The sequence below is a fragment of the Pteropus vampyrus genome, unplaced genomic scaffold (genome assembly GCF_000151845.1).
Source record: "Pteropus vampyrus isolate Shadow unplaced genomic scaffold, Pvam_2.0 Scaffold89, whole genome shotgun sequence".
In the NCBI taxonomy this organism is placed as follows: Eukaryota; Metazoa; Chordata; class Mammalia; order Chiroptera; family Pteropodidae; genus Pteropus; species Pteropus vampyrus.
Window position 1 is genome coordinate 2,204,611 of NW_011888870.1, and position 14,384 is coordinate 2,218,994.

Genomic DNA, 14,384 nt, shown 5'->3' on the forward strand with positions numbered 1-14,384 from the left:
GTGTTAAAAGTATTAATTTAAGTAGACTCACACATCACATTGTCCTTATGTTCTCTTAAATTGGAATATATTTTTAAGGTCAACTGGCATGTTTTTTCTGAAGTAAAATATATTTTCAGCTTCATGACTGTATACATTGGAACACTAAGCCCACGTCTATGGGTTGGTCTCATTTCCAAGCAAAAGAGTCTGTCAGAACAAAATAAAGCACCAAGAAAAAAAGTTAAGCCTTAAAAATAACACCCAGAGTCTTGTCTGCATTTTTTCAGGAAGGAGGGACTGTCACAGAGGCAAATACCATGGATAGCAAGGATATTTTTGACTTTTGGCAAGAGGTTTCAGACTTATTTTAACTCATATGAAACCAGCATCTTAACCAGCCCTGACAGGCAGCTCAGCAGAACTGAAGAACTCTGCACTAATCTCACTCTCTTTGCTTATTCTGAGGAATACAGAGGTGTTACCTGCTGGCTTACTCTGTCCTACCCTCTGATCTGATCTGGAATCTGTGTCTATAGGTTTCTATTTTCATAGAGTGGCAACTCTTTTCTCAGAAAGTCATGAGATCTGAATGAACATTTTAAAAACAGTAGAAAAAATAAAAGCAGTTGTGGGGGATTTTTTTCATCTAGGTAGAACTTTGCAAAGAGGGTCTTGGAAACTCAGGATATGAGCCTGATAGGACAGACACCAGAATGTCACTGAAGAGATATCACAAAGTAAACCAGAAACATAGATCCTATTGACAAATGAAAACTCTAGAGTTGGCAAAGAGAGAATCTGAGTATATCAGAGCAACATGCTGAGTGAAGGGAGAACCTCAGCCTTGAAATCTCCTGAAAAAGACTTAAGGTCTTTTTAGAAGCACATGTTTTCTCCTGGGCTGTTATTCACATAACTCAGAGCATTAATTCCTTGGTCATTAACTTGTATCTGTTATTCCTTATTGACCTTATTGCTTTGATATCATCTCATTTGATGATATCAAATGAGTCGTTTTTATTCCCATGTTCTGCTTTCTCAGAGCACATGCATATCCTTGGGCGCCCTGGTCTGGGAAAGAAGGGGTAGATAAAGCTGATAAAAGCTGGGGTCAAAGTGAGTAAGCAGAATGAGTAAGTACCTTGATTAATTAAGTGAAGGGTTAATTCTTTCAACCAAGGGCATAAAGTTAAATTCCCATGATGATTTCCCTGTAAGTGAAAAATTGTATAAACGTAGACGATAGCATTGTGTGTTCTCTCTTTGTTGTCATTTGGCCTGGCATATATAGAGGAAGGCAGGGTACAATTTACCATATAAAGTGTATCACCGTATGTTACTATAGGCTAAGGCCTGGAGAAAAAAAAAAAAAAAGCTTAATAAGAGCAAGGTAATAGAATAGAGAGTATGGGGCTCTGAAATCAATGATTCTAGTTCTGAATTACAGCCTTCCACTTAACAGCTTTGTAAAAAGGAGCCAATTTATTTCTCTATTCTGAGCTACAGATTCTTCAGTAAACTGCAGGTAATATTAATATTAAAACTGAAGATATTAATGAAGATATTTGTGAATGTGCTGCATAAACTATATATTATAGTATGTTTGGTTTATAAAAGAACAGGTATTGTTAAAATTTTAGAGAGATGTATCTTTCTGATGTCAGCAAAGGAGGTCTTAGTACCTTTCCTTGAACCCTACAGACCTACCTCAATGTAGAAATGCTTATCTTTCACATTTTCTTAGGTTAAGCAAATGTTTTATAACACTTTACAAGACTTGTCTAGACACAAACACATAAGCAAACAAGCAAAGAAATCTTAGAAAAATTGCCTTGAACTTATAATGAGAAGAAAAAGTTCTTATAGAGATGGAAGCTTTGCTTTTTGGTCAACACAAATGATACTCAGACACTTTAAGATTTGAAGAACAGGTAATTTTACCATGAAATGTGAGCAAAAACTACTGTCCTATTTTCAGACAATTTTCCTTTTCTTCACAGAATGAGGGACAGACCAAGAAATAATATCACAGATTTTATCACGCTGAATTCTGCTTTCACCCATGGGACCGCACTAATTTTGTTTCCTTTAAGGGCTTCCCTAGTATCCCCTTCTCTTCTTTTGTTCCTTTTCCTGATGTATTTTGCCATGGGAAAGCAGCTGATCTTGCTGACTATAGATATAGCTGACTTCAGCAGGAGTTTTAAAAAATCAGCATAGAGAAAAATTGGAGAGAAAAAGAGGAAAAAAAGTTTTGGCTTTTTAAAAAATGATCGTTCTTTTCCTTCCTGTTTAGGTGAACTTGGGGAATTCCTGGCAGCTCATTGTGGAGGACTATGTCCAGTTGAATTTTAAAATTTCAGGTGATTGGCCTCTAACAATTCCTTCTGGGAAATCATCCACATAAGGGAGCTAAATGTTAGGAAGTCTTCATTGTTACAATATTTCTGTGTTAAATTTCTTTTCTTAATTTTTTCCCAACTTTGCCAAAAAAATTAATTTTTTTTAAATGAGAAAAAGAAATTAAGAGGTGGGACTGTGTCAATTGAGAGGGACATTTAAGAGTAGGCAGCAGCAGAATATCTTTAAAGTAAACAAGAGGAATACAAGAGGAAAAATGAACAGTGATTATGAATAAGAACTAATCTGAGGAGAAAGTAGTGATCTAGGTCAATAGCAAATTCCCTCCCTTTTTCTGGGCTCTTCCTGAGCTGAAATGTGCCTCCAAATATTGATTTCAGTAATCTCTATTGATGTGGTCAATTCTCAAGTATTTGATGTCAAATTGATATTTAATTCATTAAAAATATCGATTGTTGTCCATGTTATCCACATAACCAAAGTTTGAACGAAAGCCTAGTGGGAGGGCTGCTGGAGCAAGTAAACCAAGAAAGTGGTTTGACTTTGCTCCACATTGTAAAATAGCTGTGGCTTTTCCGTCGACTCCCATTACTTCCTTTCTCTCTCTTCTGCCTCCCTCCATGGCTTTCAGTTTCGAACCTGGGATCCCTAGAGAAATGCATTTCTGTGAGTACAAGAGGGCGGACAGGCAGCCCACAGAATATTCACCTAGAATCTCCAGAGTCAAAAGATCTTCCCTCCTCCTGTGTGTCAAAGTAGTCAACAGCAGAAATTCTAGGTAAATAAGTTTAAAGCACTACATGCAATTTTGGAGGTCTTTTGGGAGATGGATTCCAAAAGAGGAGGGACATCATCAGTATTACTTGCTTCGTGTCATAAGACTGCCATAGTCCTTACTCTTTAGCAGTTATAATTCAACACATTCACACAAGCAAACATGTCATTTCAAATAGACTGTAAACTCTGAGAGAACAGGAACCTTTCTATCTTTCATTTACCATTCTCTCTCTGGTACCTAGATTAGCAGTTGGCACGTAGTGGCTACGTTACACACTTTTGCTAAAGGACTGTGTATGTTGAAAACAGACTCATCATAACACTGTATTAGACTCTGAAAATGACCAAGTGAAAACTATTCAAATTCAGAGACCTGTGGACAGTTTTTCCGAACTATTAGGACTGTCACCACCTACCTGCTCTATGATAAATTTAAAAAAAAAATCTAAGTGAAAGATTTGTTGCATTTTTTAATCAACAAACATGAACTAAGAGTCTCACAAATGCCTTCTAATGGGTTCTGAATTTTGTAATAGCCCCTGTTTAGAAACACACCCCCTATGTGCACAAAATACACCCCTTAATAATCTAATAATTACTCTTTCCAGGTCATTCTTCCTATTTTTCTCCTTGGGCTTTCCCTGGCTTCTCAGCATGAGGTTTTATGTGTATGTATACAGAAATGCACACACACACACATATATATGTATTTTAGGAAATGCAAACGCACCAAGCAGCAATGTACACCTTTGTTTATATTTCTTTCTCTGCAGCTTGAGCACCATTAGATACTACTTATGTTAATACTTAAGAATAATAACCGTAGCAAATTAAGAGGTCCTCAGATTACATTTCCCCTTATAGAACAAATTTCTAACCGTAATGTTTAAATTCAACTTTACTTTTGAATTACAAGAGTGAAGAGATTTCCTGGTCTTACATGGGTAACATTCTTCAATCATTCAGCAGTTGCATCACTCAAAGTCACGAGTAAATGGAATAAGTGAAAGAGAGAATCCAATGGTTTTGTGTCACTGTAATGAATGAATGATATGACTCCTTTTGAGTGAAAAGACACTGTTCCTGAGGCATATAGGAGACAGTTCCAACAGAGGTGAGACCTATAAACACTAGGAAAACATACGAGCCTGGAAAACAAATGGGATTGTAACTATTATTTTGTTAAGGTTAAGGTGGTGAAATTTCTCATACAAACTAGGAGAGAGGTAAAGACACATGGAAGCAGAATCAGAAGCCTATGTTTGCAACTTTTTTAAATGTTTGAGTTGAATGTAAATTGACAGTGGATAACACAAATGCTTAAACTGAATTGCCAAGTTCAAGACCCAATAGGCCCTAGAGGAAGTGACCTAAAAGAGAGAGAGAGGTAGTCTGGTTCCAGGTAACCTGAGCGAACTGAAACGTCTCACCTCCTACGTGACGTCCTCCTCCACTACTTCCTTCCCAAATGCCTGAAGTTTCTTCTCTCTTGAAGTCTACTTGCTCTGTCAGTTTTACTCAAAAGGTCCTGAGGTTTTGTCAATTTGTATAACTGTAGTGGATGAAATAATATCACTGGGAACTAATGAAACTAAAACTTTTGTTCCTAAATTTGTAGTTGTAATTTTATGATCTTGTTTAAAATATGGGTGTCCAAATTTCACAAGCTTTAGACCTCAAACCTGGATTTCTCTGCCCTATTTCCACCTAGAAGTTTTTTTTTTTTTTTTTCCTCATAGCAACTGCAGGGAACACAAAAATGTACCAGTGAAAGTGTCTCTATCTTCCTTCTCTACTTTCTAGCTTCCGACTCTAATACCCTTGGAAAGGACACACGGAGAACGTAGGTGGAAGAATTCTCATCTCCTTAGCGTGGTTTTACCTTTAAATATAGAATTGAGAGCACAAATGTTAGAATTCTTTAGAGAGTGTAAAGGGTTAATATCTTTTCAGTTCAATAAATCAAGATAGGACTGCAGGACCATACTCTTCGAGGGAAAGAGGTAGAAAAATTAGATGATGAAGCAAATCTAAAAGGCAGCAGAAACACAAACAGATGATTGACCAGCCAAGGTTACTAAGATGTTTTACATGGGCATTAGAGCAAAACATACTAAATTACTGGCCTTGTCCCTTAGTAGTCAGCAAAATTTAAAATGGATTTTTTGTTTGGTTGTTTGATTTCTGTTTAAAATAAATACTTGACAAAAGAGCTAACGAAATGTGTAAAACCACTGACAGCACCAAGATAGGAAACTGAAGGTAAAAACCATCAATTTTAAGTAATTAGATAGCTCTCCGAGTTCCCAGTGAAATGCTGTGATCTTTAATGCTGAGAGCAGAATATTTTCAAAACTTTTCAACTTGTCAAAAATTGTAGCTATAAATTCAAAAGAGGTACTTATTGCAGGCCAGTTTCTGAGTTCTGAAATTATGAGTCTGTCACCCAACTACCATTTGACCCCATTCACCTTAATTTGAGGTACTTATTTATCAAATAATACCGAATCACCAAAGAGTAACTTATCCAATGGTAAATACTTGGCTGGAAAAGCAACCTGTATCCCCACCATTCACACAATATCCATACACTTAATCTTCCCATATTTTTGCATTTTTCTTTCCAAAATAATATAGAAAGTTTTTTGAGCTTGTATTTTCTAATTTTCCCATAAATTTAAAATATCTGTGACAAAAGTAGGCATTTTTTATTGCCCTGAAAAGATTAATTCAATTTAATAAATATCTATTGTACACAAATTACCTTGTGATCTCTTTTGTATTTCTCTATTAATTAATATGTATCTCTTGTAATGTTAACTCTTTAACATACTTATACTTTATCCTCTCAGCAAGAGGAATTTTCTAAAAATAACTATTAAGTGCATGTGAAAGTCACGCATTGTCAGAGTTGTTGAGTTGCATACGTCTCAATGTCCTCAGAGAGGATCCCAGTAAAGGATCCATGCCACGGAAATGTTAACATGACAATTTACTTATATTTCATACATTTATTCTCAGAGGTAAATTTGAGGTTGTGTATATAAATAGAGTAGGGACTGTATTTTTCTCATCTTTATTTCTCCAGTATCCAAACAGTTCTCTAGTGCCTGATAGAGGGAATAATCAGTAAGGAATTTTGTCTTTTTTGTTTTTTTGGACATTAAGAGGGCTAACTCATTATCCATACAGAATGCAGTGAGAGATCTAAAAGAATACAGATTATAAACCATGGCCTGATGGAGGTAGTGTCTACTCATAATGTGAACGATTCAAGACACTGAATAGAGTCTTAATAAGTGTTTTTGGTTAACTTTCTGCCTGGCAGAACTACATCCATTATTTAATGTCATTATCTTTCTAATACTTTAATTTTCAGTTTTTCTATGATGTGCTAGGTGTTTTGTTTTTATTTATTCTGTTTGTAGTGTTCTAAGATTTCTGAATCTGTGAGTTAATGTCTTTCATCAAATGAAGAATATTCTTAATCATCATCTCCTGATATAGTTTTTCTGCCACATTTTCTCTTTTGCTTTTGTGACTATAATTACATGTATGGTAAAATGTTTTCTATTTCCCAAAGTTCTATTATGATGTTCTTTTTCCTGTCTCTCTTTGAATCATTTTTAAATTCATCTTTGCTTTCACTTATCTCTATTTTTGCTGTGTACAATCTGCTTTTAAATATATCCAATGATTTTTTAATTTCAAATGTTTTTTCATTTTAGAATTCCTATTTAAGTTTACATTTATTTAGTTATATTTTCCTCTATATTATTCAACATTTTTAAATCCGTGTATGCTAATTCCAGTGGTTGACTCATGTGCAACTATTGACTTCTTTTCTCTATTATGGGTCATATCTTGCCATTCTTATCCATGTCTACTTTTAAAGTTATCTATCAGATTCTGTATGGGATACCTTAAAGATATTCTTTCTACACTGTGTCTGTATATATGTGTGTGTGTGTATATTTACATATCGCATATATATCTGTGTGTATATATGTATACATACTGTATATATACATAAATATATATATTTGTGTTCTGTATGTGCATGTGTGCATGTCTTAAGGCAATCAAATTATTAGATAATTTTGATTGTCAAGGACTTGGTTTTGGCTGTTAGTTTTCTCCTTTCTACTAAGTCACAGTCTTTACTATTATGATGTGGACTTTATTCCTAGGATGATAGTGCCTTTCTAGGATCACAACTGAATGGTTGTGTTATTCTTCTAGTTATTTTCACTCTAACTAGTTCAAAAATCCACCCTATCCCCAAGTCTCTGAAACATCTGAAATCTTTGTTCAACTCTAAACCCCTTATGTATTTTCTGCTAGACCCTGTGCAATATTATACTGTCCACAGGCTACCTGGGATTTAGCTGAGAACAAAAAGGGTAACTCTAAGAAAATTTCTGATACTTCTTCTCTGAGGCACCTTGCCTTGCAAATTGCAGCTACTTTATCAGCCCTGAACTCTGTTTCTTCCATGCAGTGAAACTTCAGCTTTTTTGGGGATAATTTTCTGCACATTTGGGAAATGTCCCAAGGCAGAAATCTGGGTTGAATATGGAACTTATCTAATGAGCTTCTTTTCTCTCAAGGTTCGATGCCCTAATCCAACCATTGCCTAATGTCTTAATCAATTCGTGACCTTGGCAAATTCTATAATTGCTTATGATGTAAGGGAGAGTCTTATATCAACTCTATCATAATCAGAATTGGAAGTTGCACAATAGATTAGTAAAATATTTGTGTGCTCTTTTGAATCTTTTCTAGGACTTTGAGCTTCTTGAGAACATCTCCAATATCTACTTTGGTTCCTAGTTTATGGTAAATATTTGATATGCATTTGACAAAAAAAAAAAAATGAACAAATGAATGAGTGATGAATTTACTAAATGAGGGGAAAAAAACTATTGACTCATCTGAGATGATTGCTTCGAGTCATGAAGTATCCTCCTACTGATACCTAAAATGTCTCCAGTACAACAGAGCATCATAAATTTGAAAAGCACTGAAGGCCAGAAATCTAGAGCAATGTATGTTCACATCTTTATTCTACTACTGGCTAGTTTGTGATCTTGCTAAAGTTAATCTCCCTGAGTTCCAGGTTCAAGTCTAAAAAACAAGATCTAAAACTGACCTATGGTAAAGCTCATATTATAATGCCTGCCTATAATGTAGTTCAAAAATAGCTTGCTTTATTTCAGCAGCTACAAATAATGACAAGGTGATAGAATCATCTGCACAGATTTTCAAAACATTTTGTGCAGAATATAGCCAAAGCTATATTCCCATTATGGTCTGGAATTAGTGTGTTTTCATGAAAGTTCGCAGGTAATTCTAACATTCAAAGTGATAAATTAGTACCAGAGAAGGCATTATAATGTCTTAGTAAGTAGTTTCTTATATAGTGGCTTTCTGTCAGTAAAGATATATAGAGCTTGAACAAGGATATTTAATATCTTAATAGAGTTTTATTTTAAGGAAATAAGCAATGCTATTTTTCATACTGTAAATTACAGATAATTTGTTTACATTGATATTATAATATAGACTTTATCATTAAATATTAGTAAATCTTGAGGAGAAAGTGGGAAAGATATACTGAAATGTTAGGAGAGTTGGTCATTTGTAGGAAGTGTTCTATAGAATGAGTTAAAAGAAAACTGTAGGTGTCTACACCAGTCTCTTGTACTTGACCAAACAATTAGCCAGAGTTCTAAGACACTGATGGTTTGATAGGAAAAGGAACAGGCTCGAAAAATGACTGCCACCCAGGAGAAGGCAAAATAGGAGGAAGGACCCCAAATGAGTGAGTAGAGATGAGGTAGGAATGTGAGCTGAATGAGAGCAAAGAGATCTGTAAATATGTAATAAACCCTTTTGTAGAATTCACAGTGTCCTTTTATGGTGTGATGTGAGTGTAGTTCACAGGAATGACAGCCTGGTTTCCATTTAGAGTGTTAGTACTAACCATCATGGATTGATGGTGATCTAAAAGGGAAGGAAGATGTTCTGAATCATGGGAATACCATTAGAATCAAATAAGCTTATAATTGGGAATACAGTTTATAGATAAGTATGAAGTGAAAGTTTCTATGAGAGAGGGTCGTTAATGAGACCCCAATTAATGGATGAAATGGGAGAGGACAACGCACTCTACAATGCAGCCCAGGGAGAGATGGCAAAGCCATCTTTTTGGGGAGAATTAAGAGAAAATATTTCCCAATTACTCCTATTAGACAGTCTTTCTCTTATCCAGAGATCAAGAAACTGACTCACAAGATCTGTGGGCCAGGTAAGGTGAGACCCCAAAACTATCTCGGTAAGGTCAGAACAATCAGAGGGAGCTAAGGCCAGCGTGACATGGAATGACTGTCAAATTGTCATGTCATCTGGGATTTTTCATTTCCACAAATGAGAGGGTACAGAAGAGATGCATTTCTTATAGCTCCCAAGCAATTCAAAAATAAAGATAACATTAGATTTGGTTCAAGGTAGTGGACAACTGAGCAATTATAGAAATAACGTGATTTCAGATTTCAATTCTCTATTCTTTTATTCATCTCATAATTCCTATGGTTCTGAGGTCATTTCCCCCCTCCATCTCCCATCTGCTTTTTCTCCCTTAACCTGCAAAATAGCAAAAATAAAAATGCAGGTTTGATAGCCAAAGTTTTCTTGTGTGTTCCGAAGACTCCTAGATGTCCATCTACTTCAAATGTCCAAACCTTCTAGATACAGGACTCATTAACTTATGCTCCTACATCATCTAACTAAACAGAGCTTCTCTAAAACTTATGCCATAAAATAGGAATATTCTCTCCACTTTTGTCACATACTCACGCACCCTACACACACACAATCATCTGCTTTCGTGAACTCCATATTTTTAAGGCCTCTGAGGCATTGACAGAACTCCAGGTGTCTTTGGCCTAGACCACTCGGCTTACCAGGAGGGGCTCGGCAAGAGGCCATTTAATAAGAAGAATGTATTTTCTAGTGATTTATCACTTCTATAAAATTAGAGAAACACAATACTGCAGAAGCTAATGATTTATTAAGAAGCCTTTTAAGCAGTAAAACCCCTCTCTTCCCATTCTCTGGGCAGTAGTGGCAATGTTCAGATCTCAGGGAACTAGAAAGCTGCCATTTACAGAAGTGACACCTTTCTAAAAAACAGTTCTATTTGCTAAAGCCACATTGGGAGGCCTTGGGAAGGACCAACAACCTCAGTTTCATTTGGAAGTGATGACTCTCTCAGCCCTAATGGAGCAGAATGTACTAGATGAACAGGCATAGATTCAGTGACAGAGAAATGCCTCTTTAGAGTAACAGGGTCAGTTAATTTTTTACCTGTCATCTCCAAAACCACCTTTCTTTGTCCTATTTTGTGATAGCTGAACACTGCAGAATACATATTTATTTTTTTAAACAAAGAGTACCTGCGTTAACCTTCAACCAGCTTCTCTGAATGTTTCACAACTTATATAATCAAAAATAACCACAAAAACCAACCACAAGATTAACATTCATAGAATCTTATTGAGTAATCTGCATGCCGTATTCACATTTTGCACAAAGGCAAAGATTCTAAAAATGAAGTGGAGAGACTCTGAAGGTCACTTTTTCTCTACCACAATTACCCCTCTCCTGAATGTTTGACTTACGTGAAAAATAGACAAGAAAGGTCACATATATGATTAAGAGTAACACCTCCAGCTGCTATGATTATATTTATTTCTTATAGCAGCAATCAACATTTAGTTACAACTGTATATGGAGACTAACACATCTGTCATAGCATAGCAATAATTTATTTTGATCATTAACAATTCTTAAGCCATTCATCATAGTAGTGTTAATTTATTTGGCTCCTTTGAGTCAAGGCACCCAGAGGTAATATGTCACTCCCTGGAATCTCTCTGCTATATTTTGTGTCAATAGAAATTTATTCCTTAGCTTAAAACTAAAATATTACTTAAGAGTGTTTATTCTGTTAAAAACTACTAAATTAGGAAAGGGGAATTGTCTTGATTACCCTTTCTGAAATTCTCATTGCTGATTTTTAAAAAATATTTTCAAGTGACAAAATATTTTAGCCATCCAACATTTACTGCATAACAGATGGTGCTCAAATTTTTCCAGTAGGCATTTACTGTTTCATTAAATAGCATGCAGGTAAGGCCAATTGACACCATATTTTAGCATAAGATTAACACATTTTCTTAAACACATGAACATTTACATTTTGACTGACTTAGCAAAAAAAAAAAAAAAAAAACGGTTTCAAATAAGAATATATGGTTTGACCCACACTGAACAGCAGTTAGTTTTTCTTTGCTTTATTAGAGAAACAGTAGTTAACCTATGCCTCGAATCCTACATAATCAGCACTTATATTCTAGCATCACTGGGCCACTGAGTTACTGACTTATAGGAGAGATCAAAACATTTTCAACTGCTTCCCTGAAATAAAAGAACAATGCAAATGATATAAGGATAATCTTTGCCAGAAAATAATCTGCAAAGCATTTCTATATTTATGTTTCAACTCAACCTATTGTTTCTTGAACGTTCTAAATTCTCTCCTACCTCATGACCTCTAAATGTGCCTTTTACTTAACCTGGAAAGTTGTCTCTTTAGGCCTTAACATGTCTCTCACTCACACTTTACTCAAGTTTCTGTTTAAATATCACCTCTTCAAATCCCATCATCTCTTTTACCTTAAAGCACATTGTTTACATTCCTTACCTTATTTTTCTTTACTTTTTTCTTCATAGATCACTCCCAATAGAATTTAAGAGTGGTGCCCTTGTCTTTTAGTTCTGTCTTTACTTACACCTAGAAATGTGCCTAGTAATGTAAAGGGGGTTCAAAAATTATTAAATGTAAAATTAGTAAATAAATTTGAGTTTCAAAGAAACACGAGAACCCTTCAGCAGGGACTTCATTTCACAAATGAAGTACCCAAGTCTCAGAGACTTTTCTGTGACAGAGGAAACGTCACACAGTAAGTTGTAGTGTGAGGACTGAAACAGGATAAAATAATAATGGCATACTGCTCTATATTTATAAACTAATGATCACATAAAATGTATTACTGATGCATCACAAAAACTCTGGAAGGAAGCAATAAAGCAGAGTGGTCAGAATAGGATCTTTACAGTTGAAAAAAGCTGGGTTTAAACATTGTGTGAACCAATCTTGTGACCATATATTAGTTATCTAATTTATCTGAGCTTCACTGTCATTTCCTTTATGATTAGAATTCAAAACATTCACCTTATAAAATTTTTATGAGCACTAAGTTCACTAATGAATATCAAACAATTAGCTTCAAGTGGCTACCATGGCAAAAACTGGGGAAGTTTAGCTATTATTATTATCTTATAGTACACATGAGAGAAACCATGTCCATCTTCTCTCTCAGAAGCCATGACAGATCTAACAAATCATGGAGAAAACTGAAGCCAAAACTTAACATCAGAGACCTCGCATTTGAGTGACACATAGAAGCCAGATGACATCCCTTTCCAAAGTAAGAGAAAATTGCAAAAGCCATCTGTACCTGACTCTCCACTGTCCTCCAAAAAAAGATGTCAATACATACATATAAAACACCTGTAGAACTGTCTACAATTTGAAACAAGGCCACAGAAGCCTATGTGAGGATTCTGTGAAAATTAGAATAAGATATTGTTTAGAAAATGTGTTCCCACTGGGAAGAGGACACTGTGGGGCAACAACCTGGCAAGCAAAATAAAATGCGCACAGAATATGGCAAATAGAAATTTAAATTTTAGCTCCTTCTAACCTCTACTTTTCGCATCTCCCAAGCCTAAACTTGGCCTGAGCTCCTCAATAACATTATAGTAGTTACACAGATAAAGGAACAAAATTCTAAACATTGCCACTAGTACATCCATTCTAGAAATGCATAAGAGGTATAACATAGTTTTCCTTGTTTGAGGATTTGTAGAATGATCACTGTGATGAGTGTTGGAACATGGAAAACCCAGTTACAAGGTTGAACACTATGAGAGAATAAAGGCTGCAGGCCTTTAAAATAAAATGAGAAGAAGTGACCCACCCAATAAGACAAAACAAATAAGTAGAGAAATGGGAAAGATATCTACAAGAAAGGTAAACATTCAGACTTAGATGACACTCAAGAAACAGGGACATTTCTCACAAGTGCTTATACAAGGACAAATGCAGAGTACAAGAGACTTGTCTCCTAAAAATAAAAGACTTGTCTCTCACACTTTTTTAGTGCATTTATTTTAGAAAATTTGTTATTTCTTTCCCTCTTTGAAATGCATGTAATTTTTTTTTTTTTTTTGTAAGCTGAATAAGCCTCTTGCCAGGTTTAACAACACAGAATGTTGTTCTCAAAGACTGGAACCATCCGCATGAAATGTAATCATAAAGGAAGAGAGTGCCCCTTTTTCTCAATTTCTAGAGGAGGGTACAAGCCTGAATTCAGCAGATGCTTCACCCTAAGTTGCAAAACTACCTCCTATCATAAATATATGAGAAGCTTATTTTTCCTTTGGTTAAATCCAATTAGCAAACCTGGATAGCCATCTCAATTACCAGGTGAACTATGTGTGACAAATGGTGCCATCAAATGCTCTTGAGGACTAGCTACTTTTTATCTTGAGAACATGTTTGTAATAGATGGTACCCACATGGCTAACTGAAAAGGTAAGATTTGTTCTGTCTTTGCAATCTCTTAGTGTAATGCTTGTGAAAGGCATCACATTCTGGTTTAATGTGTATTCAATAATAAATTTGTTTTCTTTCTATTCTACTTTTGTAGAGAAGTTTTCAGCATTGGGAAGAGATTTTGTTGTTAATTAGATTTCCTCAACACTTACCACTATAGACTAACCAACAAAGAATATTAATTTAATGAAAAAGGAGCTTAAGAGGAAATGATGACAGAAGCTGATGAAGAGAACAGTACTAAGATCAGAAATTCAGTACAAAGGCAGAACTGATAAATGAATTGGAAAAAAAAAAAAACCAGAACAAAATAGTTACCACTAAAAAACTGAATTTTTAGTATGGAGAAAAGTCTAAATATAACAAGAATACAGATAAGTACACAGATATCATAAAATTAGAAGTTAATTCAAAAATATATCCCCTGCTAAGAATATCTGAAATCTAGTGTCTGTGAGAAGAAATAGCTCAATAAAAGATTTTAAAATACAGTATTTCTCTAACATTTACTTGTAGAACC